Source organism: Heptranchias perlo, chromosome 6 (genome assembly GCF_035084215.1).
Source record: "Heptranchias perlo isolate sHepPer1 chromosome 6, sHepPer1.hap1, whole genome shotgun sequence".
Lineage (NCBI taxonomy): Eukaryota > Metazoa > Chordata > Chondrichthyes > Hexanchiformes > Hexanchidae > Heptranchias > Heptranchias perlo.
Genome location: NC_090330.1, coordinates 99,481,007 through 99,507,675, shown reverse-complemented (window position 1 = coordinate 99,507,675; position 26,669 = coordinate 99,481,007). Strand labels below are relative to the sequence as shown.

The 26,669-nt window shown below is 42.4% G+C and overlaps 1 long non-coding RNA gene across 2 annotated transcripts in view; it reads right to left on the bottom strand.

Annotated features, from left to right (window-relative positions):
- Positions 1–26,669, bottom strand: part of LOC137322582 (uncharacterized) — a 103,505-nt gene that overhangs the window by 15,040 nt on the left and 61,796 nt on the right. Inside the window, exons 1-3 of one of the 2 annotated variants that reach the window (XR_010963191.1) lie at positions 15,959–16,045; positions 2,670–2,833; positions 1,285–1,421 (exon numbers count right to left, since the gene is read on the bottom strand). This is a non-coding gene — a long non-coding RNA (uncharacterized lncRNA). Of the gene's footprint in view, positions 1–1,284; positions 1,422–2,669; positions 2,834–15,958; positions 16,046–26,669 lie in introns of those variants that run through there. The other variant, XR_010963190.1, reaches the window with a different exon arrangement.

The following is a 26,669-nucleotide window of genomic DNA, read 5'->3' as shown; positions in this document are numbered from 1 at the left end:
GCAAATGATTTATTATTAATTATATCAGTTCAGAAAGCAGCATTGCTGCTACCTCTAAAATGTTTAAATGCAACATTGTAGTACTTGAGCAGCAAATCATGCTACATATGATAAATGTAGAAATTCATCAAATTATTTGCCCTAGCCATGGGTTGGCGTAACTATTATAGAGCCTACGCAATAATTCTTTAAAAACTGTAGATTCCTTAACAACTGCACAGGAGACAAAACTTAAAACCATTGGAATATTTTTGTTGTGTTTAATCCCTGTCTGTGGTGAGAATTCCCATGGCTCTTGGATTATTTCAGGGAAGAAATCGGATACAATTCATTTACGATTATCAGGCTTGTAGTTATCTGCACTTCTGGATCAATTTTGAACTCTTTGTACCCTCCAGTCAGGGTAACACTCTTATTATCACTTCCCAGTAATCTAGATTCTTTTACTTGAGCTGAAAGTATTTTTTGGATATTTCACATTCAGTTTAAATAAACACAGCAAATTGCTTGGAATGTGATGTGTAATTGTTCCAAGAACAGAGTGACCTAGGGACGTACATACACAAATTTTTGCAGGTGGCAGGACAAGTTGATAAAGCTGTTAAAAAAAAGCATACCGGATCCTTGGCTTAGAGTGGCAGAGAGTACAAAAGCAATGAAGTTATGGTAAACCTTTATAAATCACTGGTTAGACCTCAGCTAGAATATTGCGTCTGATTCTGGGCACCACACTTTAGAGAGGATGTCAATGCCTTGCAGAAGGTGCAGAGGAGATTTACCAGAATGGTACCAAGGATGAGGGACTTCAGTTATATGAAGAGACTATAGAAGCTGGGATTGTTCTCTTTAGAGCAGAGAAGTTTAAGGGTAGATTCAATAGAGGTGTTCAAAATTATGAGGGATTTTGGTCGAGTAGATAGGGATAAACTGTTTCCATTGACAGGAGGGTGGGTAACCAAAGGGCACAGGTTCATGCTATTTGGCAAAAAAGCCAGGTTAGAGATGAGGAGACATTCTTTTAAGCAATGAGTTGTTATTATCTGAAATGCACTGCCTGAAAGGGTGGTGGAAGCAGATTCAATAGTAACTTTGAAAAGAGAATTGGATATATACTTAAAAAGGAAAAAATTGCCAGGCTGTGGGGAAACTGCAAGGTAGTGGGACTAATTGGATAGCTCTTTTAAAGAGCCAGCACACGCATGATGAGCCAATTGGTCTCCTTCTGTGCAGTATGATTCTGTGATTCTATGAACGTACTTAAAGGAGAAGCCAGTGGGTGTTTACCTGGGGCCAGGTGATTGCAGATTATCTCCCAGGTTGGATTGAGGCTGTGGCCCCAATTGAAATGAGTTGCTGTGGAATTCAGGCACTTTTTCCCATCTCAAATGTCACAGAGGGAGTCTGGTAGGTTTCTGTAAAGGCTACAAATTTGAGAACATTTTGATAATGGTAAAACACATATATCTAATGATGTTTTCCACATAAATATGGGCGGAGTATTTTGAATAGAAAGTGCTCTCCCCACAGCTTCCTTCCCTTTAAGGCTGATTTTTAAAAATACATAGCAGCAAAATTGATTTTTTTAAATCAACAGATTGACAAAAATGGTTTTGGGAAGTTTGGTCTACCTTCCATTTATATGCATGTGGTTGTTTGACTCAGTTTGAAAATTCCATTGTGTATGTTGTAACACATTTCTCAATTTAAGGAGAAACAGTACTTGCTGTTCTGCGTGCATTTATTCAATAATTTCCTGACGTTAATCTAAGGACTGTTTAAAAGACAGTGTGAATGAAATTTGACTATTATATTATTCACATTTGAAGAAAATGATTTTAAATAGCTGAAAGGACAAAATTACATTAAATTTTAATTGTTGCCTTAAAAGAAATCACAAAGTAGCAGCTGACTCACTAATAGATGTAGGATACTTGTTAATGATCAGTAGTTTAAATAAACCATCTTATACTGATAACTGCACAACTCATGGGTGCTGTAGGCTACCTTATATAAATCATCATACTTCACAATATGAATATTATCTCATCATTAATATCTTAATATAAAGCATATCATAAGAACAGGAGTAGGCCATTCAGCTCCTCGAACATGCACCACCATTCAATTATATCATGGCTGATCTGTACCTCAACTCCATTTACCTGCCTTTGCTCCATATCCCTTGATACCCTCACCTAACAAAAATCTATCAATCTCATTCTTGAAAGCTCCAATTGTCCCAGCAGCTACAGCCTTTTGGGGGAGAGAGTTCCAGATTTCCTCTACCTTTTGTGTGAAAAAGTGCTTCCTGATTTCCCTCCTAAATGGCCTAGCTCTAATATTAAGATTATGTTCCCTCGTTCTTGATTCCCCCACCAAATAGTTTCTCGGTATCTACCCGATCGAATCCTTTTAACATTTTAAACACCTCGATCAGATCGGATCCTGCATGTGCCATGTCTCAATATAATTTCAAAAGAACCTAACGTTTCTCCGACACGAAGAGATCAAGGAAATCTTTCAGTAGTTTATACCCTGAAGCTGTTGACAGTCTTTATGCCTCTGAACTATCTGGAGAATGCTTGTGACAAGATTAACATTTTTGTATCAGTTGAGCTTTAATTACTTTTTGATAAAAGGGTTCATGTCAAAATTACAATAGAACTAACATTTATAATCAGAGTGAGAAAATGCATTGCTTATCAGTCAGGAACTCATTCGGAATTCCCACCAGGAAGAGATAGGTGTTGCTCAGAGACCGCTGTCAGCATACAGTGAGCTATGGAATCTGTACAAACAACTGATTCCAAATTTCTCTGTTGTGATTTTCTTTCTGAAAAGACCAAAAAAAGCCCAATAAATCTGAAAACATACAATTACAAAATATTTCATATAACCAAATTGTCACATTTAACAGTAATTATTTTCCAATTTTTTTTGTACCAGTTCAAGAAAAAAAATTAATAGTTGCTTCTTTCTGGGGGTTTCTTGCCTGCCTGGATTGCATTATTCTATTCATTCTTATGTTGATAACCTACAATGCACACTGGGAATTCAGTTGTTCATTGTAACTGGTTCTTGATGAAAAGCTTTCAAAATTCATTTATGAGGTTGTAGTCCCAGTCCTTTTGAATCTCCTTGCCTTTATAGTCTGAACAGAGACCTCATTGTTAGTTATACTTACCAATGTCATCAAAAAGAGGTTTATCTTGCGACTACTTGACATCTCTTCTCCCCAAGAAGGTTCTTGTCCTGAACATTGAATTGCAAATTGTTGCTCGGAGAGCAATTAAGGCCTCATTTTATTTGTCACTCAGTAGGACGACAAGGGTTCCAACTGTCTGAGGTCAAGGGGCAGCTGTTAACCCATGGAGAGCAACCACGATCCTTTAGTAATTACAAGACAGATCCACAAATGAAGATTTACAGTTTTCTATAATTGTTACTTGAGGCATTTTTGTTTTGGTCATGGTCTCTTGCATGAAAAAAATATAATATAGTTCCTTTGTTTAATTTTTAGAACTCAAAGTGTGAATTTTGCAGTATCCTTGACAGTGAAAGTTTTAATAGGTTAATAGCAGTTAACTTTTTTAATATCAAATACATCAAAAAGGATTTAGGCTATAAGTGCTGTAAGCCTTTAAGAACTTCATCTAAAGATTGCAGATCAAATCTTTTTTTGAGTGCTGGGTAAGTAACTTGCAACTGATGCCAGTCAAATAGCTTTTTAACCTACTACCAATGTACAGATATGATGCATGAATTTTTTAAAAAGTTAAAAATGGATATCAGTCAGTGATAGATTGTTCTAAACTTTGAATTATGGAATGATTTATTTGCATGGTAGCATCATTTTTATGGTCTTTAACTAGCTGCTGTGTCTATTCCAACATGGTCTTCGGGCAGCCTTGTAAAATCCAGGAGAGCTTCCGTTGGACAATCTATGAATTGCAATCAAGGTCACCAAATCCCTTCCAAACAGGGTAAGTGTTTGTGTATCACCAGTGTTGGCATGAGATGCAGTTCTGATTGCAACACCCAGTGAAGCTACTTGTTTGTTTCAATCATTGTGGTTCTGGCCTACATTCACTCTCTCAGTTTGGTTCAATTGGGGATAATAAAATGTTTAATTCCCAGCACCTTTGCTGTCTCTTTGAACACATCACTTATCAATGGTACACCTCGGTCAGACACCGGGTTAGTTGGAGCCGCGAAACACAGAAAAGGTTTCTGTGCTAACTCCTCAGCAGCTACTTTAGTTGTTGTGCGCCTAGTGGGGAATATCTCTAGCCATTTGGAGAAGTCACCGAATACCAATAAGTACCTTATGATTCAAAAAAGGATCCAACAAATTTCAACTTCAGGTACCCCCATGGAGCTGTACAAATTTCCACAAGCGTTAATCCTATTGGAGCTTTTGAAACTTAAAACATATGACAAGACTTTATATAACTAATGGTATCTTTTTTCTCATTCTTGGCCATTAACTTCCTTGGCAATGTGGTAGCATTGTTTCGTGATATCCAAGTGCCCATTCATGAGATGGCGATGGAATTCTCTGAGAAATAATTTGTAACTTCTCTGGCACATGTAGTTGCAGGGCTGCCTTCCGATTCATAATTTGTCTCTTCGGCTCAGCATGGCAGTACATAATGTACTCCTTGATCATCACAACAGTATTTGCCCTTTTCACCGGTTGCCACGCCAACAGTGCTTACCTAACTGTCCTGTTCATTTTGACGAGGATGAAACAGTGCCCGTATTGGTTTCTCAAGTAGAGCTTACATTTCCTCCATTGTGCCGACCACCCAATGGCTGGGATTCTCCTCCACGATCTTGCCCAAAATCAGGCAGCATTGTACTGGAGAATGAGGGAAAGATTGGGTGGTGAGGCTTACCGCCACCTCACTGACCTGACTGGGATTTCTTTCCCTCTGCACCTGCCGGGACTGCCACTGAGCCCTCCTCAAAATACCTACCCTCGAGCCCAGTGCTTTTGGAAACTATGTTCAATTTCCCTTTTCTCTCCAAAGTCCTTGGGCCCGATATTAGTGAAATCGGGGTGCTCCGCATGCGATCGCAGCCTAATTGAAGGTACTCACGCGTGCTTCCGGGTTTCCCATTGCAGACCTGCGCAGAGGGATTGCGCACCCGCATCACAGGCTGTCAGCAGGAGGAGCCCTATTTAAAGGGGTGGTCCTCCAATGCTCCTCCTGCAGCAAAGAACCATTTTGGAGCATGGAGCAGGCCAGAGGCAAGGCTGCGCCAAGGTTTTCTGACTCCTCACTCCAGGTGCTGCTCGATGGGGTGAGGAGGAGGAGGAGGGAAACATTTTTCCCATCAGACGGGAGGAAGTGGCCTGGCTCGAGGTGGCAGAGGAGGTCAGCAGCAGCAGCAATGTCGCCCGAACCTGGGTCCATGCAGGAAGCGCTTTAATGACCTAACCAGGTCAGCTAAAGTGAGTATACTTACGCATTCTCCCACACTCCATCTTCCACATCACCTCCACCACCACACAACTCCTTCTGCACTGCCACCGCAACGCTCCTGCATCACTCAACCATCATCCTCACCTTACCTGTACGTACTCACCGCCCCAGTTCCCATTCGAACACTACCACGCAACCCAATCCTCTTACAATCTCATGGCTATGTCTCACATGCACCCTCCCATGCATCTCCCTCATGGTCACCCCCACCCACACCAATGCATGCAGCGGGTCACCATGCAACCATCACTCAATCACGCCTCTCTGTGTTTTGCCTTGTTAGGAGAAGAGATGCCAGAATGCCCGGGAGAGGGCAAGGACCGAACGGGGCCCACCACACCAGGTGGCCCGAACGGACGTGGAACAGCAGGCAATAGAAATAAACTGCACGCTGGAGTGCCTGTCCGTGGCGGACGCCGAGACTGGGAGCACACAAGCGGCTGGTGACAGAAATCTAACACTCAGCACTCATGATAGCGAATGATCTTAACATCACTTAGCATCTGCAGCACCTCAACATCTGTCCACATGCTTAATATTGCTTTCTGTTCTCATTCCGGGCCATCTGCGACCGTCGTGACTGCGGAGGGCGATTCCTCAGAGGACCTGCCGGCCTCTGAGGGGGCATCGTCACATCTCAGCCAGCCATCAGCCAGTGCAGATACACACACCTTGGTGGTCCCCGTCCTCAGTTAGTTGGGCTTGCACATGGTGAGTCACCACGCACACATGAGCACGAGCAGACCCTGGTGACAGGGGCAGCCGTGGAGAGTCCGCGTTGGTGGGAGCACTCTTCTCCAGGCTCTGCTCGACTGGACCCAGATGCTGAACCCTGGGGGCCAGCCATGAAAAGGAGAGTCATCGAGGGCCAGCAGCACATTGTTGAGGTACTGGAACAGTTGCCACATGTACTCTCCACAATTGCGCAAAGGATGGAGGAGTCCAACTCTTGCATGAGTGGAATACTGTCACAGGGATGTGAAGGCATCTCTGAGATAGTGTCGCCGGTAGGTGCGGGAATGTCTGCAAAGGAGGGAAGGCTAGCCTCCATCGAGCTTCAAGCACAGCTCAACAATGAGTCCATTCAGGCCCTGACAACGGCTGTTCGGATTCAGGGTGAACAACATTCTGCCGCCCTCAACAGGCTGACAGATACGTTACAACTGGCCTTCCAAGACTTCACACAAGTCCTCCAAACTGTAGTCCAGCAGGGTGGAAGGAGTGATTTGGGCTTGGCCCAGGAGAGGAATGATGGCGAAAGGGGACATGGAAGTGGGGACGCCACTCAAAGCGCTCCCACGTCTCACCCATTGCCCCCCCTCTCAACTAGTACTCGCAGTGCTTCCTCCTCTCGAGGTGGCCGAGTCTGCCCCTGCACAGGGGCAGGTGGAGCAGTCTTTGGAGGGGCCCTCACGGGTACCAAAACCCAGAGGGCGTCCGTACAAAGCATCTCATCGGTCAGGGCATGGACAAGAGCAACCTGCCACTACCTCTGCTGAAGCCACAGGCGTAGCACCACGTAGGGGTTCCCGCAAACGTAAGGCTAAGGTTTTGTGAGCACAAAGGGGATGCACAAGGGTGTTTGACGGAATGTCATGTTTTTCATTTAGTTTTGTTTGTTTTGCCAACCACATTAAATTTTGTTATCACCATTACTGCCACATCTTTGCAAATCTTGTCTGGTTTGTGCAATAATTCCCTTTCCTGAGGATCGCCATTAAGACCCACGCCTGATACCACCCACTGGGTCACTGCAGAGTGGGTGTAGGTGTATTTGCAGGGCTCTTTTGTGCAGACAACTGAGAGACGCCGGCGATGTCCCCGGTGGCACCCTGGAAGGATCCGGAGGAGAAGTTGTTGAGGGCAGTGGTGACTTTGACAGCGACAGGTAAGAAGATGGTGCTCGGGCCAGCCGGGAGCAGCTCAGCATCAAGGAGGCTGCAGATGTCCACGACTACATGTCAAGTGACTCTGAGCCTCCTTGTGCACTGCTCCTCAGAGAGGTCCAGGAAGCTGAGCTTCGGTCTGTAGACCCTGTGGCGAGGGTAGTGCCTTCTGCGATGCATCTCTCTCTGCAGTTGCCCTCCCTCCTGCGGTGCAGGTGGATATGTCACAGTACCGTGTTGTGGGGCTCCACATGTCAGAGGTGGACGGCATGGACAACGAGGCTGGTGATGCTGTTCGTCCTCTGATGAGGTCATGACTGCAGCTATGGCGGCCCCCATCCAGAAGATGTACGTTTGAGGGGGTCCGCAAGGTAGGTAAATGTGTCTGCACACCGGGGTCGAGGTTCCAAGTTGGTGAATTTTAGTGTTAAGAGGAGGGTGGTGGAGGTCAAACTTTGTCCAAAGTGACAGAGTGGCTTCCTGCAATGAGTGAGTGTCTCCCCCCCCACCACCTGTCAAATGGACCTTTGCAGCTCCCACAGGCTGGTGGCTGTAACACGTCTGTTTCAACTGGGAGTGTTTCCCCAGTACGGGAAACACGCTCAATTGACATGAAAATCCCACCCCTCCTAAAATATCCTCCCAATCACGTCTGCAAATGACCTGAACTATGTAATTAATTGGTTTAAGGGGGATCCCGCTGGCTTTAATTGCCGGTGGGAGTCCCGCATGCGGGGGCTGCGCGCGCATCTAAGCACGTCATTGGGGAACCTGGAAGTGGGCAGGTTGGAGCCAGGCTCTGGACCAGCCCCGGGAACCCCCAATTTAGCAGCCCACCCACCACGAGCACACCTGCTTGGCCATCTGAAAATTGACCCCCTTGTGTTGTTGCCTCCCAAATCCATGCCCATCTTTCCCATAACTCCATATTTGAATCTTTGCAATCCAGTTTCCAGCTCTGCCACAGCGCTGAAAGGATCCTAATCAAAGTTAAAAATGAAATCCTCGGTGTTTGTGACCATGGTACATTATCCTTTCTTGTCCTTCTCGACCTGAAACTAGAACTAGGGGGCATAATCTTAGAATAAGGGGCTGCTCTTTCAAAACTGAGATGAGGAGAAACTTCTTCACTCAGAGGGTGGTCGGTCTGTGGAATATGCTGCCCCAGGAAGCTGTGGAAGCTACATCATTAGATAAATTTAAAACAGAAATAGACAGTTTCCTAGAAGTAAAGGGAATTAGGGGTTATGGGGAGCGGGCAGGAAATTGGACATGAAGCTGAGTTCGGATCGGTCAATGCCCTGTGGGTGGCGGAGAGGGCCCAGGGGCTATGTGGCCGGGTCCTGCTCCGACTTCTTGTGTTCTTTAGATTTGTGGTTGGGATCAGATCAGCCATGATCTTATTGAATGGCGGAGCAGGCTCGAGGGGCCGATTGGCCTACTCCTGCTCCAATTTCTTATGTTCTTATGTTCTTATGTTCTGTCTGCAGCCTTTGACAGGGTCGAACACACCATCCTCCTTCAACTCCTCGCCTCCATTGTCCAGCTGAGTGGGACTGCCATCATTTGATTCCATCCTTACCCATCCAATCGTAGCCAGATCATCTTCAGTCATGGCTTCTCTTGTCCGCACATACAATTATCTCTGGAGTCCCCCGAGGATCTATTCTGGGCCCCACCCTCTTCCTTATCTACATGCTGCCCCTCGGTGACATCATCTGAAGACAGGGCATCTGGTTCCACATGTATGCTCTCCCTCTCCATAACCTTGCTCGACCCCTCCATTGTCTGCTTGTCCAACATCCAGTCCTGGATGAGCCGCAATTTCCTACACTTAAACAATGGGAAGACCGAAGCTATTGTCTTCAGCTGGATTTATTTGACATAATAATGGTACCTATATGTATTAATTGCAGACTGATCCCTAAATTATGTCGAAAATCCAAGAGACGGATTTCATCGACTGTCTATTTCTTACTTTATGTAATGATACTGGGGTTGAACTTCCGCTTAGCAATGTTAATGATTTTATTAAAATAAGGCAGAAATTTTAGCTGAATAGATGCATAAATGTGCTATAAACAATGCTCATCGGGAGTTCAATATCCTTTTTATGGTGCTGTAAATCTGATTTGTAATACAGTTGGTTCTGCAGAAGCAACAGCAGTCAACAATTTTCAAAAAATTCTGAAAAGTCACCCTATTAAAAATAAAATAATATGTATTGTTTAATTGCAAGATAATTGCAATTGTAAGATAAAAATGAGTGGTTAAAAGGACAATGTACAGCGGTGTGGAGATTCAGCATGGCGCTGTCTCTGATGCAACTGGAACAATTGTGTTATGATAAACATTGCTAAACTTCACTGAGGTGGATGGTGGGCCAAGTCTGTGCAACAGCTAACACTGTCTGCTTCAACACAAATTTTGGCAATGTCTTTTTTTCTTAGTTTTAACTTAAGTTAAAACATTAGTCATGGGATTTGCGACTGGGTACGCAACAATTTGACGTGATTTCTAATCTTCTTGCATGTTTTGCTTACAAGCCTGGGAACTTTTAAAACAACATTTTATTGGGTAACAAAATGCCTTTGGAAAGTATTCTTTGGCTTTTTGTTCTAACAATTTCAAAAAAGATGTTCGATCTGAGTAGATAGTAGATGACAGCATCATGAAGCTTTAATATAAATATTTTCTTCCATTTATGGGCGTATAAAGTGAGGAATACCACTGTATTCGTTTATGTGTTTGCTACAACTAGTGGACAGAGGAAAATATACCCGCAACACAGTTGGCACCTCACCCTATTATTGTGTGATTGAATTTTGCATAGAAATATTTGAGTCACTTCATGTTTTTATTTTTTTTTTAAACAGTACTGTAATAAAACACTCTCCAGAGTACAATTAAATGGTGACAGATCACCATTGTTTTAGCCTGTTAATTTTGCCATCAGACAAGTTTGCTCTGCTGATATTGAGAACAGTGAACTCAATGTTTTGTGAACTATGTCAGCAGTAGGTTAAGCATAGAATTATTTGTCTAGACCAGACAAGATTTGACGTGCATGTGAATCAAAACAAATCTTCCACAAGGAGAACATATTAGAACCTCAAGACGTCCAAAAGCTCTTCACAGCCAATGAAGTCCTTCTAAAGTGTTATATCGTAGGGAACCACGGCTGCCAATTTGTGCACAGCAAGGTCCCAAAAACAACAATGAGATAGATGACCAGAGCATTTATTTTATTGATGCTGATTGAGGGATAAACATTGGCCAGGACACTGGGGAAAACTCCCCTGCTTTTCTTTGACTAGTGCCATGTGTTCTTTTATGTTCACTTGAGAGGCTGAACGGTGCCTCGGCTTAATGTCGCATCTGAAAGACGGCACCTCCAACAGCGCAGCCCTGGAATGTCAGCCTACAGTGCATAATTTTTAACCATAGGCATCTATTAGCCCAGTAAAGAATCTTAACCAACAGATGGAAAAACTGAAAGTTGCAAAAAAATATATAGGTACGTTGGAAAGGAAACAGAGCACAGTAAATATGCAAAAGCAAAATGTACTCAGTGGTGATTACATTCAACCTAAAGTAATGCTTTCAGCAGAGGAAGGTTTAAAAATATCACAAATTTAAGCTAAGGGAGGGAAACCAGGCAGGTGGGCAGTTAAAATGGCCTGGGTCAGTTCAAGCATTCAATAGGGAACTGGATGAATTCCTGATTCATCAAAGAGTGAAAGAATATAAATTTGAAGTAGTGAATGATTTTAAAATAACGATATGTTCCTGAATCAGGAACTGGATCATGAGCTTTCAGCCCATTTAGGCTCAACCTTCCAGAATACCAACAATAAAGTCTTTCCTTTACAGCTTTTAAGGGTAGATTTAATGAATTCATGTTACTGGCTCAGAGCTTCATTCAGATGTGGAAATCACTGGACCCCGCAGGATTTTCCAACCATTGAAACAAGAGGGAGTGAATTTCCTCAGGAGTTCTCCCATTTATCTGCCATGATTGCAGCGAAAGAGCCGCGGAATGCCCAGAATAATGGCACAAATGTTTATACCAATTTCCCGGGTTTCCACAGATCTTCTACTGAAGTTGCAGTAGACGGATGAGGCATTAAATCGAGACCCTGTCTGCCTATGTGGGTGGACGCAAAAGATCAAATGGCACTATTTAAAGAAGAGCAGGAGAGTTGTCTTGGCCAACATTTATCCCTCAACCAACACCATCAAAACAGATGAACTGATTATTTATCTCGTTGCTGTTTGTGGGGCTTTGCTGTGTGCAAATTGGCTGCTGCGTTAACATAACAACAATGACTACGCTTAAACAAAAAGTAATTGGCTCTGAAGTGCTTTGGAACATTTTGAGGACATTAAAGGCAGCGTACAAATAGAAGTTCTTTTTAATCTATGCTTTTTGACCAGAATTTATTCATTCTCAAGGCACTATCCTTAGGCATTGGAGGGAGATGCACCACCTAGCAATAGAAAAATAAATAAAGCAGGGCCATAAAGTATGTCCTTGCGGCTTCCAGTTCGAACAGATGTTCCAAGCATGATATCATTATTCTGAACTATGCTTTACTGGTTAATTAGAAATTCAAGTTACAATTCTAGTTCACCACCCAAGTAGTTTAGTGGCTGTAATATCTAGGGTAGTGCTGGAAAAGCACATGAGTGCTTGTGCCGATGGTGTGACCATGATAGGCAACCAGTAAGATATCGATTCACTTAGTTATCTGTAACGTGGAGATTTAAACATTGACATTTTCGCCGTGACGTCAACGCAGTGCTAGAGTTATTTTTTTCTCTATCAGGACACCTTTAAAATAATTGTAAAACTAACTGTTGTTCTATTGGCATGCAATCCAATCATCTCATCCCACAGGAAGTCAAGGAACTATGTTGCAGTGACATGTCACACATGTTAGTTTATACAACACAGGGTCTGAGCTTTTTAGGAATTTAAAAGATATACATGCTTGAAAAAAACTGGCTGATTAAATCAATGCTGAAATGTAATGAGAAAGTTAAATCTAGTTACTATTTTAGTGAGTAACTTACTGAATTAGAAAAGTTAGCAAGGTAGGAACTAGTAAAATGGAGTAAATGAAATAATATGATTGGAAAATCCAACAATGCTTTGTGTGGATAGTTTAAAGACGGTCGGTTTTGAAAGTGATATATGTGAGCGGCAGATGCAATTGATAATTGGGAGAGAGAAGTCACGCTCACATAACAGTCATGCTGGAGCAATTATCATCACTTCATCAAATGCATCACTTTGAATCTGAAAGATGTGTTGCAGACAAAACAGAAGCCTGTCCAGAGAACGTTGAATGTGTGCTGACTGCCGTGCAAGTAAGAAGATTGACAGCACTGATCTTGGAGCTGTTGAGAGGTGCAATCCTTTGGGAATATATGAAATATGTGGGAGTGGCAAGTGATGGCTGTGGCTGTGGCTGGTCGAAACATAGAATCATAGAATGGTTACAGCGCAGAAGGAGGCCATTCGACCTATCGAGCCCAGGCTGGCTCTTTGTAAGAACAATCCAATTAGTCCCATTCCCCCACTATTTCCCTGTGGCCCTGCAATTTTTTTCCCTTAAAGTATTTATCCAATTCCTTTTCGAAAGCCATGATTGAATTTGCTTCCACCACCCTTTCAGGCAGCGCATTCCAGATCCTAACCACTCGCTGTATAAAAAAGTTTTTCCTCATGTCGCCTTTGGTTCTTTTGCCAATTACCTTAAATCTGTGTCCTCTGGTTCTTGACCCTTCCGCCAATGGGAATAGTTTCTCTTTATTTACTTTATCTAAACCCTTCATGATTTTCAACACTTCTATCAAATCTCCTCTCAACCTTCTCTGCTCTAAAGAGAACAACCCCAGCTTCTCCAGTCTATCCATGTAACTGAAGTCCCTCATCCCTGGAACCATTCTAGCACGTCTTTTTTGCATCATCTCTAAGGCCTTCACATCCTTCCTAAAGTGCAGTGCCCAGAATTGGACACAACACTCCAGTTGTGGCTGAACCAGTGTTTTAGAAAGGTTCAACATAACTTCCTTGCTTTTGTACTCTATGCCTCTATCTATAAAGCCCAGAATTCCGTATGCTTTTTTAACTGCTTTCTCAACTGTTCTGCCACCTTCAAAGATTTGTGCACATATACCCCCAGGTCTCTTTGTTCCTGCACCCCCTTTAGAATTGTACCATTTAGTTTATATTGCCTCTCGTTGTTCTTCCTGCTAAATTGTATCACTTTGCACTTCTCTGCTTTAAATTTCATCTGCCATGTGTCCGCCCATTCCACCAGCCTGTCTATGTACTCTTGAAGTCTACCACTATCCTCCTCACTGTTTACTACACTTCCAAGTTTTGTGTCATCTGCAAATTTGGAAATTGTGCCCTTTACACGCAAGTCCAAGTCATTAATATATCAAAAAAAGCAGAGGTCCTAGTACCGACCCCTGGGGAACACCACTGTATACCTTCCTCCAGTTTGAAAAGCAACTGTTCACCACTATTCTCTGTTTCCTGTCACTTAGCTAATTTCATATCCATGCTGCCACTGCTGCTTTTATTCCACGGGCTTCAATTTTACTAACAAGCCTATTATTTGGCACTTTATCAAGCGCCTTTTGAAAGTCCATCTACACAACATCAACTGCATTGCCCTCATAAAACCCTCTCTGTTACCTCATCAAAAAACTCTATCCAGTTAGTTAAACATGATTTGCCTTTAACAAATCCGTGCTAGCTTTCCTTTATTAATCCACACTTGTCCAAGTGACTATTAATTCTGTCCTGGACTATCGTTTCTAAAAGCTTCCCCACCACTGAGCTTAAATTGACTGGCCTGTAGTTGCCGGGTTTATCCTTGCACCTTTTTTTGAACAAGGGTGTAAGATTTGCAATTCTCCAGTCCTCTGGCACCACCCCCATATCTAAGGAGGGTTGGAAGATTATGGCCAGAGCCTCTGCAATTTCCACCCTTACTTACCTCAGCAACCTAGGATGCATCCCATCAGGTCCAAGTGACTTATCTACTTTAAGTACGGACAGCCTTTCTAGTACCTCCTCTTTATCAATTTTTAGCCCATCCAGTATCTCAACTACCTCCTCTTTTACTGTGACTTTGGCAGCATCTTCTTCCTTGGTAAAGACTCATTTAGTAGCTCAGCCATGCCCTCTGCCTCCATGCAAAGATCTCCTTTTTGGTCCCTAATCGGCCCCACCCCTCCTCTTACTGCCCGTTTGCTATTTATATGCCTAAAGAAGACATTTGGATTCCCTTTTATGTTAGCATAAAAGGGAGGTCAGTTGCATTGATAAAGCCTGAAGTGGGTGAGGAATAGATTCGGGTTAAACGTTGGGGCAGAAAGCAGCAGTGAAGGCTAACTAGGCCCGAGGCTGTATTTTCCTCTTGCAGGTGTGGAACGCCAATCACGGAATGAATCCGGCCAGGACCTTAGGCTGGTAATTCATGGATAGGGGGCGTGATCTGGAGAAGATTGTGGGTTTGCTTTAGGGTACTGATTGCAGAACAAGTTTGGACTGAAGTTGGCAGGTCCGGGATGGGAAGGGATCCTGGCAGGGCTGCAGGCCAGTTTATGGGTTGTGGATGGTGGGGTGGTGGGGGGAGGAATCTGATCAGCACTGCAGGCACAGTTCGCAGGTGGGGGCCAGAATTTGGCCAAGGTTCGGTGTGGCAGAGGAAAGGAATGCGCAGAGGGCCACATCGGGAAGGGCCGCAGTGGGAAGGAACGCATAGGGTTCCCACAAAAAGGGCAGCAACGGAGAGGACCATGAAGGAAATGGCAATGGAAAGGAACACAAATATGGAGATGCTCCAGCTCCATTAAATGACATTTGCTCCCACAGCCCCACATCTCGTTTCCTTCTCTACTTCTTCCCCTTTCCACTATCTCCTTATTGCCATTGCCTTCCTTATGCCTTCCCACCATCCGTTCACCCCCTCAGCCCATGTATCCTCCCCGGCTGAGCATTTCCTATCTCCTCCCTTCCCCTCACACCGTCTTGAGCCCCTGACCTTCCTATCCCCTCCCCTATTTCACATCCATATCCCATCACCTCCTCTCTCCTCCCCCCCCGCCCCCCCCCCCCACCAAATAAAAAGAGTTGGTTTCCCAACTCAATGTCTGAAAACTGGCTAAGAACTAGGTCCAGAATGGGGATGGAGTGCACTGAGAGTGAGTGCTGTGGAGCTTTGCCAAAGGGGAGGGTGTGTAGGCAGCCAGGGTCTGACCAGGACTGTATGACTGGGTTGGGGACAGGACAGGACAGTGAGCAAAGTTCACTATTAGGAATGGAGAGTGGTCTGGTGGCTTGAGGCCTGAGGCCTGAAGTCTGTGGCCAGAGTAGGACAGTGGAGCATTAGGGTTGGGGCAGGTAAGCGTCTAGAAGGTGCACAGGTGGGAAAGGAAGAAGCCCAACATTGATAGAGCTGGCAGCAGGATAATGAATTGAAAGAAAATTGACAAATTTAAATTAAAATAACTTATCAGGAGGAACGAGAAGCGAAAAATAAATATAAAATGTAAACATACCTGCAATGCCACCTAGAGGAATTGACCTGGGAGACAGAGCTTGGAGTAGCAGCAACATCACATACTTTTTATGTTCTTCCCAGCAAGAATCCACAGACTTACATGTGTTTCTCTAGGAAATGACACACAACATGGTGTGTGCAAAACAATGGACATGGTTTATAACTTGCTTCCTTCATTGCCCTCATCATCTTCTGTAAATTCTTTCTCCAGATCCACTCAACTGACATTGACTAATGGAGAATGAAATGGGGTTTCTCGCTTATTAATTTAAAGAGAAAGGTGCCTCCAAATCAGGGCAAAAACATAATTTTCTGAATGACTCTGAAGAAGTATAAATTGGAGCAGTGTGGTTGTATAGTTTTGATCTAATTATTAATCTGTAACACAGTTCAGTCTGAAGAATATAGAACTAGTGTGGTTTGTGGAGTGGTATTTGTGGGATATGGCTGATTATCATCATACCACTGGGAAACCTTCACAGCAAGATGTTATCTAACTGATGTTATACCATGGGCATGGTTTGATTGATCTTAAAGGGACATAAGCCTCTGATTCCCTTTATTTTGTTTTATTTTCTGGCACAATATACACACTCAATGAAAACTTTATCAGATTGCGATGTAGTTAGATACATGCTTTGTGAAAGGTAGTGATTAGGACACGATGCATTCAGAAGCTATGAGCTAGGAACTCACGGTTGATCAAGATGCTGCAATTAACAGCAAGTACAACATACATGAGTTATTCAAACCAGCAGTATGTCCTGTTCTTTTTAGTCATTATGGAGGTGACCTGAGCACATATTTCAAAAAGCATAATTTCTTTAAATATCCACTTCCATGACGATTGAAAATTTTGGTTTAGATCATTTCTTATATAAAAAATTAGATTAATATTGTACTGCATCATTTTTCAACTTATATATTATAGTGTCACATTACTAAAGTACAGATGCACACCTCAATGTATTAGATGCGATGTCTAAATAATCATTATCCACATTTTCATCATATATAATGCTGGACACTTTAAAGCAGGGACTATCTTCCATTCAGCATTGACAAATCTATGAAAGCACAATATAAAATTTATTATAAAATAAAAACAATGCCTTAGTTACTAAGTGTAGTCTGTTGTATATTTAAAGGCAGTTTCATTAGTTATATCAGAATGACTCTGATACTGCCATCTGGAGTTACTGCATCATTATATAGGCTGAGGAAAGTTTCAGTTTGCTGAGAGAGATGTAAAGATAGATTTCAGGCTCCAGGTATGTGGGTCCTTGGATGTGTGAAGTTATAAAATCTACCTTAATGTTTAAAAACACGTATATTTTATCAGATTTCCTTTGATACTACCCACAGTGAGCTGGAGGTTACACTGTTGGATCGGGGGAAAGGAACAAATCTCCAGTGAAATTAAATTTGTTCAGACACAATGAAGTAGCTGTTTTTGATTGGTTCCTGGAAAATAAATAAATAAATAAATAAAATACATTTGTTTCCCCTCACAGTTGCATAAGTAAATAAAACTGTGCAGGTGTCATGTGGGTGGGGAGAAAGTACTCCTACTTTTCAATATAGATCCAAGCTTTCTGGCTTTCACATGTGTATTGTGGTTCTGTAGTTCTTTCATTATCTTCTTATCTTCCTTTAATACATAGGCATGTCTCTCTATACATTAAACCAAGTACTTTTATTTAGCCACAATGGTGGCATCATCAAGGCCAGAGTTATATTGCTAGCTCAAATATCAAATCCACAGACTGTTTGGAAAATAGGCATTTTCTTAGGAAACTAAAGGCAATAGATATTATAATATATTGTAAGCATCTACATTTACTGACCTGTATTACAAACTAAAGCACACAATCCAAGTTATGTCTCTCTGTTTTAATCAAAAGCTTTTCTTTTAACTTTAAACACGGCTTTAAACATTAATATTTTGTCTTACAGTTCCTTCTATATTTCTTCTTGCATAGGAGTATAATATACAATAGCCTACTGTTTGCGGTGTTACTTTGTTGAACCTTTTTGTTCAGCTGAGTGCACAGCCCTGGGAGGCCCCATGAGCTCAAGTATTTTGCTTCTCAGAGAGGCACAAGCTTCAGACAGGCAATGCTGGAGACATTGCAAATACACAAAAAGCATTCTTCTATCAATTTTTATTTTTATTATCTCACAAAAGTTACTCCCAGCGCTGAGTTCATCTTAATGAGAAACAAAAGTGGCAGCCAGTAGCATTCTCAAAAAGAAATGGCAGAAATTTCATTAGTTTCCATTCTGCTCCTTGTTTTGGTAGCTGTTTGTTGATTGGCCAATTCTGATTGGTGGTTTTACTTTCCATTTACTATTTGCTTATTGGTATCTTGCCAATCGCCTCCATTGTGATTTTTTTTTGCTGCTGCATGAACACAGCATTTGAACCAATCAAGTTCAAGTGTGATGCGTTCTTTGCGTGGCAAATGTCATGCCTGAGGTGTGACACGAGGTATAACACATACAGCTGTGTATTGGATACAAAACTTCTATACAAACATAGAGTGAAACGGACTCTCAGATGAAAGAAATGCTACAGTCTTACAACATATTTCCACCATCCGCCCGACGAAGGAGGAAGCCTCCGAAAGCTTGTGGAATTTAATTTAAAATAAATTTGTTGGACTATAACTTGGTGTTGTAAAATTGTTTACAATTGTCAACCCCAGTCCATCACCGGCATCGCCACATCATAACATATTAAGCATCAGTCCAGGACTACATGCTCAGGGATGCACTGAGGATGGGTGCGGCCGCCGCAAAGGCTCTGTGGGGAAAGGCAACCATTTAGAGCCTTCCCGCCACTGTATACCGAGGGGCTGAAATCAGGGAAAAACCCCCCTCAGGCAGAATGTAAAATTCAAATTGATGTAATGAAGTGTAATGTACCTGTAATGTACCTGTAATCAATCATCTATATTGAGTGTAATGCAATGATGCACCCAGAGTGTCATGAACTGTAATTATGTACAATGTGTTCATTGAACTGCACTTGATGTAACCTGAAAATTGTATAATCTGTATTGTGTATGTTTGGAATGAGATATGACAACTGTATTGTATGTATTGCTGCAAATTTTATGAATAAAGTATATTTTTTGAAAAAAAACATATTAAGCATCAGTGTGGCACAACCATTTATACCTCACAATTGCGTGTCATTTTCAGAATTTGTCAGAGACGACCAGTTTGGCATTGAATACGAAACTGCCTGAAAGAAGTGGCTTTATATTGCTGGTGGTGTGCTCCACAATTACAGTGCAACTGTACCTGGTGTGGAGCTGATTTATTAAACTTAAGGCAGGGCCTTAGCCGAAGTCAATTTTTTACTGAGGCAAACATGACTGCCCTGCTCACAATAAATATGGCTGTCCACAGTTTTTGGTATTTTATTCTCAATGCTGCAATAGTTAGCAAGTTCATTTTATAATTATCTTTATTTTACACATGTAATAACGTTGCATTCAATCTTTGTTACTACATTTTGGTCCTCCCTGCATTTTCTTAGCTTTCAGTGCCCCATAACACAGAACAGAAAAAGTTACCCAGGCAGCTACCTGATTTGCCTCACTGGTAATAATGGCTCTATCTAAAAGGATAAACATTAAAATTACTCAGGGGCTGAATATCCCATATCCAGGAGGAGTGAAACTGGAGGCTACATGTATGTGTATGGTAGCGATCGATAGTTTACTTCACATTTGCTACTTGATTATTGGTATCTTGCCATCCTCCTCAATTATGATTTTTCTCTGCTGGTGCATGGTCACAGCATTTGAACCAATCAAGTTCAAGTGTGACACATTCTTTGCACATGTCATGCCTGAGGTGTGACACAGGAGGCCTAGGTGTGCATTAGTCTCTCTATCTGTATACTCTCATGTAAGGAATCTTACAACACCAGGTTATAGTCCAACAGTTTTATTTGAAAATCACAAGCTTTCGGAGGCTTTCTCCTTCGTCAGGTGAGTGTGGAATTCCTTGAAGGTTACCGCATATATAGTCAAGGAATTCCTTGACTATTCCTTCAAGGAATTCCACACTCACCTGACGAAGGAGAAAGCCTCCGAAAGCTTGTGATTTTCAAATAAAACTGTTGGACTATAACCTGGTGTTGTAAGATTCCTTACATTTGTCCACCCTAGTCCATCACCGGCATCTCCACATCATGTATACTCTCAGATATTCTTCAAACATTGGACTAAACCTGGCAAAAGAATTTAATCACTAAAAACCTAAATTGTGAGGTTAAAATATGATCTCTTTAAGAGTTATTTGGCAAAAACAAATCTACTAGCACAAGCTTAACTCTGCTGCCCCACACTGGGCTCATTAAACCATATCCTTAATTTGACTATAACAACAGGTGACCAAAAACCCATTACAAATAGATAGGATAAAAAAGTACCACAGGCAAACAAAAAGGAAGAAAAAGCTCAAATCACAAAAATATCAACTATCTAAATAGGACAATGGACACAACGGGGGGAACATCAAGGTAAATATGAACAGCAACACTCTTGAGTTTAAAGGTAATTAGAAGGAAGAAATGAAAACAAGAATACAGCCAAATAGACTGACATTCAATCAAAGAAAATGGTCCTTAAAGACTGGATCAAAACCAACAATAGACAAAATAGTGTTTAAGATTCTTTATAAAGACACCAACTCTCCCCCTTCCCCCACTTTGAATGAAGGACATTACAAATTGATTTACTGCATCTTTGGAGTAAAGTCATACACTAAAATAAACTGAAATACCCACACTTGCTTAAACAACAGGGCAGATTTCACAAAAACCTGAGAACGCACGAAAGTAGAAGAAAATGCTTTGAAGCAGATGGATGAAGTAAATTAAGCTGCAGACAAAATTACAGGTTTCAAAGCAGCCACATAGCATTGTTTTCAAACCCTAATTAACTACAGATGGTTTACATATAACTGAAAAATATGTCCACGAACATAATCCTGAAATACATCAGATAAAGAAAAACACAAACTGGAAACAATGTCCTGGACATAAGAAAAAAAGAAGTGACTAATTAAATATCACTGGTAGTAATTATACAGGCACGGTTGCCTGGGGATCTTGGAACCATAAATGCAGATAAAAGGTTTGTGCAAAATGGCAAGGAAGATTGTTGCATATTACTTTTTTTATCCAACTCTGGGACTGATAATTTGATTTTCTTTAGAATTCCAAATTGAGTTGAGGTTTTTAAAGTTCACAATTGAGGCATTTATGAAGCTGAATCCAAATACAATGCCAAAGTGGTAATACCAATGAATGCAACTGAAAATGGTGGCAGATCTTACCTGTGATCCTTAGTGAAGATAAAACTGCTTTGTAACTATTACAAATTTTGATTCCCTCTCAGATTTAGCATCAACAGTCGCTCCTGTAAGCAGTCCCCTCTGGCCAGGGATATATCTTTACTGCCTAATATCTACAGGGAATTTTAATCCTACCCACCTGGCAGAAATTGAGCAAGTGGGTAGTTCAAATGCCCCAGATTATTTACCTGCTGCTAAGCTGTCTGGATCCCGTCATTTTTGATTTATTGGCTATTTCAGGACAAGCAGCTAAGCCGCCCACCCAAAGTCAGCGGGGTGCTAATTCACATAAGCTAATCGGGGTCAGCAGGACCCGTTAGAGATTTTAACGTCAGCCTGAGCGGGGAAGCCGTTGCAGTTTTCCCGTCAGATGAAGACCAGAGTGAAAATTTGGCCACTGCTTATGCAACATAAAGAGACGAATAAGCCAAAACAGATGTTTGGTGAGGCCACATTTGAAATGCATTGTGCAGTTTGAGCACTTACCTTCAAAAAGGACTTTGATGCAGCAAGGATGATTCCAGGCGGTCAAGCTCTAAGTTATAACAATAACTAAGCTTGCCCTTCATTGCAAAAAAAAATTGAGAGAAATATGACCCAGATTTTTTAAATGCCAAGATTTTTTTTTATTCGTTCATGGGGTATGGGCGTCGCTGGCGAGGCCAGCATTTATTGCCCATCCCTAATTGCCCTTGAGAAGGTGGTGGTGAGCCGCCTTCTTGAACCACTGCAGTCCGTGTGGTGAAAGTTCTCCCACAGTGCTGTTAGGAAGGGAGTTCCAGGATTTTGACACAGCAACGATGAAGGAACGGCGATATATTTCCAAGTTGGGATGGTGTGTGACTTGGAGGGGAACGTGCAGGTGGTGTTGTTCCCATGTGCCTGCTGCCCTTGTCCTTCTAGGTGGTAGAGGTCGCGGGTTTGGGAGGTGCTGTCGAAGAAACCTTGGTGAGTTGCTGCAGTGCATCCTGTGGATGGTACACACTGCAGCCACAGTGCACCGATGGTGAAGGGAGTGAATGTTTAGGGTGGTGGATGGGGTGCCAATCAAGTGGGCTGCTTTGTCCTGGATGGTGTCGAGCTTCTTGAGTGTTGTTGGAACTGCACTCATCCAGGCAAGTGGAGAGTATTCCATCACACTCCTGACTTGTGCCTTGTAGATGGTGGAAAGGCTTTGAGGAGTCAGGAGGTGAGTCACTTGCCCCAGAATACCCAGCCTCTGACCTGTTCTTGTAGCCACAGTATTTATGTGGCTGCTGCAGGTAAGTTTCTAGTCAATGGTGACCCCCAGGATGTTGATGGTGGGGGATTCGGCGATGGTAATGCCACTGAATGTCAAGGGGAGGTGGTTAGACTCTCTCTTGTTGGAGATGGTCATTGGCTGGCACTTGTCTGGCGCGAATGTTACTTGCCACTTATCAGCCCAAGCCTGGATGTTGTCCAAGTCTTGCTGCATGCAGGCACGGACTGCTTCATTATCTGAGGGGTTGCGAATGCAACTGAATATTGTGCAATCATCAGCGAACATTCCCATTTCTAACCTTATGATGGAGGAAAGGTCATTGATGAAGCAGCTGAAGATGGTTGGGCCTAGGACACTGCCCTGAGGAACTCCTGCAGAGATGATTGGCCTTCAACATCCACTACCATCTTCCTTTGTGCTAGGTATGACTCCAGCCACTGGGGAGTTTTCCCCCTGATTCACATTGACTTCAATTTTACTCGGGCTCCTTGGTGCCACACTCAGTCAAATGTTGCCTTGGTGTCAAGGGCAGTCACTCTCACCTCACCTCTGGAATTCAGCTCTTTCGTCCATGTTTGGACCAAGGCTGTAATGAGGTCTGGAGCCGAGTGGTCCTGGCGGAATCCAAACTGAGCATCAGTGAGCAGGTTATTGGTGAGTAGATGCCACTTGATAGCACTGTCGACGACACCTTCCATCACTTTGCTGATGATTGAGAGTAGGCTGATGGGGCGGTAATTGGCCAGATTGGATTTGTCCTGCTTTTTGTGGACAGGACATACCTGGGCAATTTTCCACATTGTCGGGTGGATGCCAGTGTTGTAGCTGTACTGGAACAGTTTGGCTAGAGGCGCAGCTAGTCGGGAGCACAAGTCTTTAGCACAACAGCCGGGATGCTGTCGGGGCCCATAGCCTTTGCTGTATCCAGTGCACTCAGCTGTTTCTTGATATCGAATTGGCTGAAGACTGGCTTCCGTGATGGTGGGGATATCAGGAGGAGGCCGAGATGGATCATCCACTCAGCACTTCTGGCTGAAGATGGTTGCAAACACTTCGGCCATGTCTTTTGCACTCACGTGCTGGACTCTGCTATCATTGAGGATGGGGATGTTTACAGAGCCTCCTCCTCCCGTTAGTTGTTTAATTGTCCACCACCATTCACGACTGGATGTGGCAGGACTGCAGAGCTTTGATCTGATCCGTTGGTTGTGGAATGACTTAGCTCTGTCTATAGCATGTTTCTTCCGCTGTTTAGCATGCATGTAATCTTGAGTTGTAGCTTCACCAGGTTGGCACCTCATTTTTAGGTACGCCTGGTGCTGCTCCTGGCATGCTCTTCTATACTCCTCAATGAACCAGGGTTGATCCCCTGGTTTGTTGATAATGGTAGAGTGAGGGATATGCCGGGCCATGAGATCAATGGATGATGTTGATGTAAGCGCATTATTTAACTTTAGGAGCATCAAAACAGTAACAATTGGCATTTATCTACAATGGCAAAATAAAGACTTAGTACCATCTCCTGTTCAACACCACACCCTTATGTTACGGAGGATTTGGACTTTGATTATGCTATAGGATATTATATGTCATTAAGAATATTGCATAATAATTTACTGTTGTTATATAACAGTAGGTACAACACAGGAGGAGGCCATTCAGCCCATCATGCTTGTGCTGGCTCTTTGAAAGAGCTATACAATTAGTCCCATTGCCCTGCTTTTTCCCCATAGCCCTGTAATTTTTTTCCCATCAAGTGTTTGTCCAATTCCCTTTTGAAAGTTACTATTGAACCTGCTTCCACCACCCTTTCAGGCAGTGCATTCCAGATCATTAAAACTCGCTGCGTAAAAAAATGTTTCCTCATGTCGCCTCTTTTGTCGATCATGTTAAATCTGTGTCCTCTTGTCACTGACCCTTCTGCCATTGGAAACAGTTTCTCCTTATTTACTCTATCAAAACCGTTAATGATTTTGAACACCTCTATCATATCTCCCCTTAACCTTCTCTGTTCTAAGGAGAACAACCCCAGCTTCTCCAGTCTCTCCACATAACTGTAGTCCCTCATCCCTGGTACCATTCTAGTAAATCTCTTTTGCGCCCACTCTAAGGCCTTGACAACCTTCCTAAAGTGCGGTGCCCAGAACTGAGCACAATACTCCAGCTGAAGCCTAAACAGTTCTTTAGCATAACTTCCTTGCTTTTGTACTTTATGCCTCTATTAAAAAAGCCCAGAATCCCATATGCTTTTTTAACATCCTTCTCAACTTGTCCTGCCACCATCAAAGATTTGAGCATGTGCACCCCCAGGTCTGTCTGTTCCTGCACCTTGTTTAAAATTTTACCAGTTAGTTTATATTGCCTCTCCTCAATATTCCTACCAAAATGCATCACTTCACACTTCTCTGCGTTAAATTTCATCTGCCATGTGTCTGCCCATTTCACCAGCCTGTCTCTGTCCTCCTGAAGTCTGTTATTATCCTTTACATTCTTTACTACATTTCCGAGTTTTGTGTCATCTGCAAACTTAGAAATTATACCCTCTATATCCAAGTTCCAGTCATTAATATATTTCAGAAAGAGCAGTGGTCCTAACACTGATGCCTGGGTAACACCACTGTATACTTCCCTCCAGTCTGAAAAACAACCATTCACCACTACTCTCTGCATTGTGTCCCCTAGTCAATTTTGTATCCATGCTGCCACTGTCCCTTTAATTCCATGGGCTTTAATTTTGCTAACAAGTCTATTATGTGGTACTTTATCAAATGCCTTTTGAAAGTCCATATTCACAACGTCAACCGTACTACCCTCATCAACCCTCTCAGTTACTTCATCAAAGAACTCAATCAAGTTAGTCAAACACAATTTTCCTTTAACAAATCCGTGATGACTTTCATTTATTAGCCAATACTTTTTCAAGTGCCAATTAATTTTGTCCCGGATTATTGTCTCTTAAAGTTTCACCACCACCGACGTTAGGCTGACTGGCCTGTAATTGTCAGATTTATCCCTCCCCCCTTTTTTGAATAGAGGTGTAACATTTGCAATCCTCCAGTCCTCCAGCACTGTCCCCATATCTAAGGAGGATTAGAAGGTTGTGGCCAAAACCCCTACAATTTCCACCCTTATTTCCTTCAGTAACCTACGATGCATCCCATCTGGATTGGGTGACTTTCCTACTTTGAGGACTGACAATCTTTTAAGTACCTCCTCTTTATCTATTTTTATCCTATCCAATACTGCTACTACCTTCCCCTTTACTGCTATGATGGCAACATCCTCTTCTCTAGTGAAGACGAATGTGAAGTATTCGTTTAGTACCTCAGCCACGCCCTCTGCCTCCACAAGATGATCTCCTTTTTTGTCCCTAATCGGTCCCACGCTTCCTTTGACTACCCTTTTACTATTTATATATTTATAAAAGACTTTTGGGTTCCCTTTTATGTTAGCCGCTAATCTATGTAGATATCGAATAATTGTACTTTATAGTTTGATAGTTTTATTGTATTATTGCAGCTCACTCACTGTAACTCACAATCGAGCTTTTGCTCCCTCAAATATTTCAGAAAAATGTTGTATTGTTCTTTATCTATCCTGTTACATTTTGCCTTTTGAAAACAATACCTCATATCCTGTCTATTCCCAATGTATTCAAAAGAATTCCCATCAATACAATAGGTTTGTCTCCAATCTAACCTATAACATAAAATGAAACCAAAAATAAGATTTTCATTCCGAAGGCTGTGTGGATTTTATATATAAAATTTGAAAATTCTGCTGCTCTTAAGGTAGGGTTTAAGCAGTGCCATGGGAGATGGTAATTGTTGTTTGATTTGTCTATTCCACAGTTGTGGTTAGCTTTCATCCAGAAGTATCTAAATTATATCTTTGAAGGGGAAGGGATATTTTCATGAGCAGCCAGACAGCCAAAGGTATTATTTGCAACTGAAATGTCAGATAATAGCAGTAATGGGACTTGGTTCTTGCATCTGCTCTGGGTCGATGGAACAAACAAAAATATAACTTTTTCATTAGGTCTCAAAAGCAAGTACAACTGGGAGGATAGGAGGCTCGTACTGAATCAGTAATG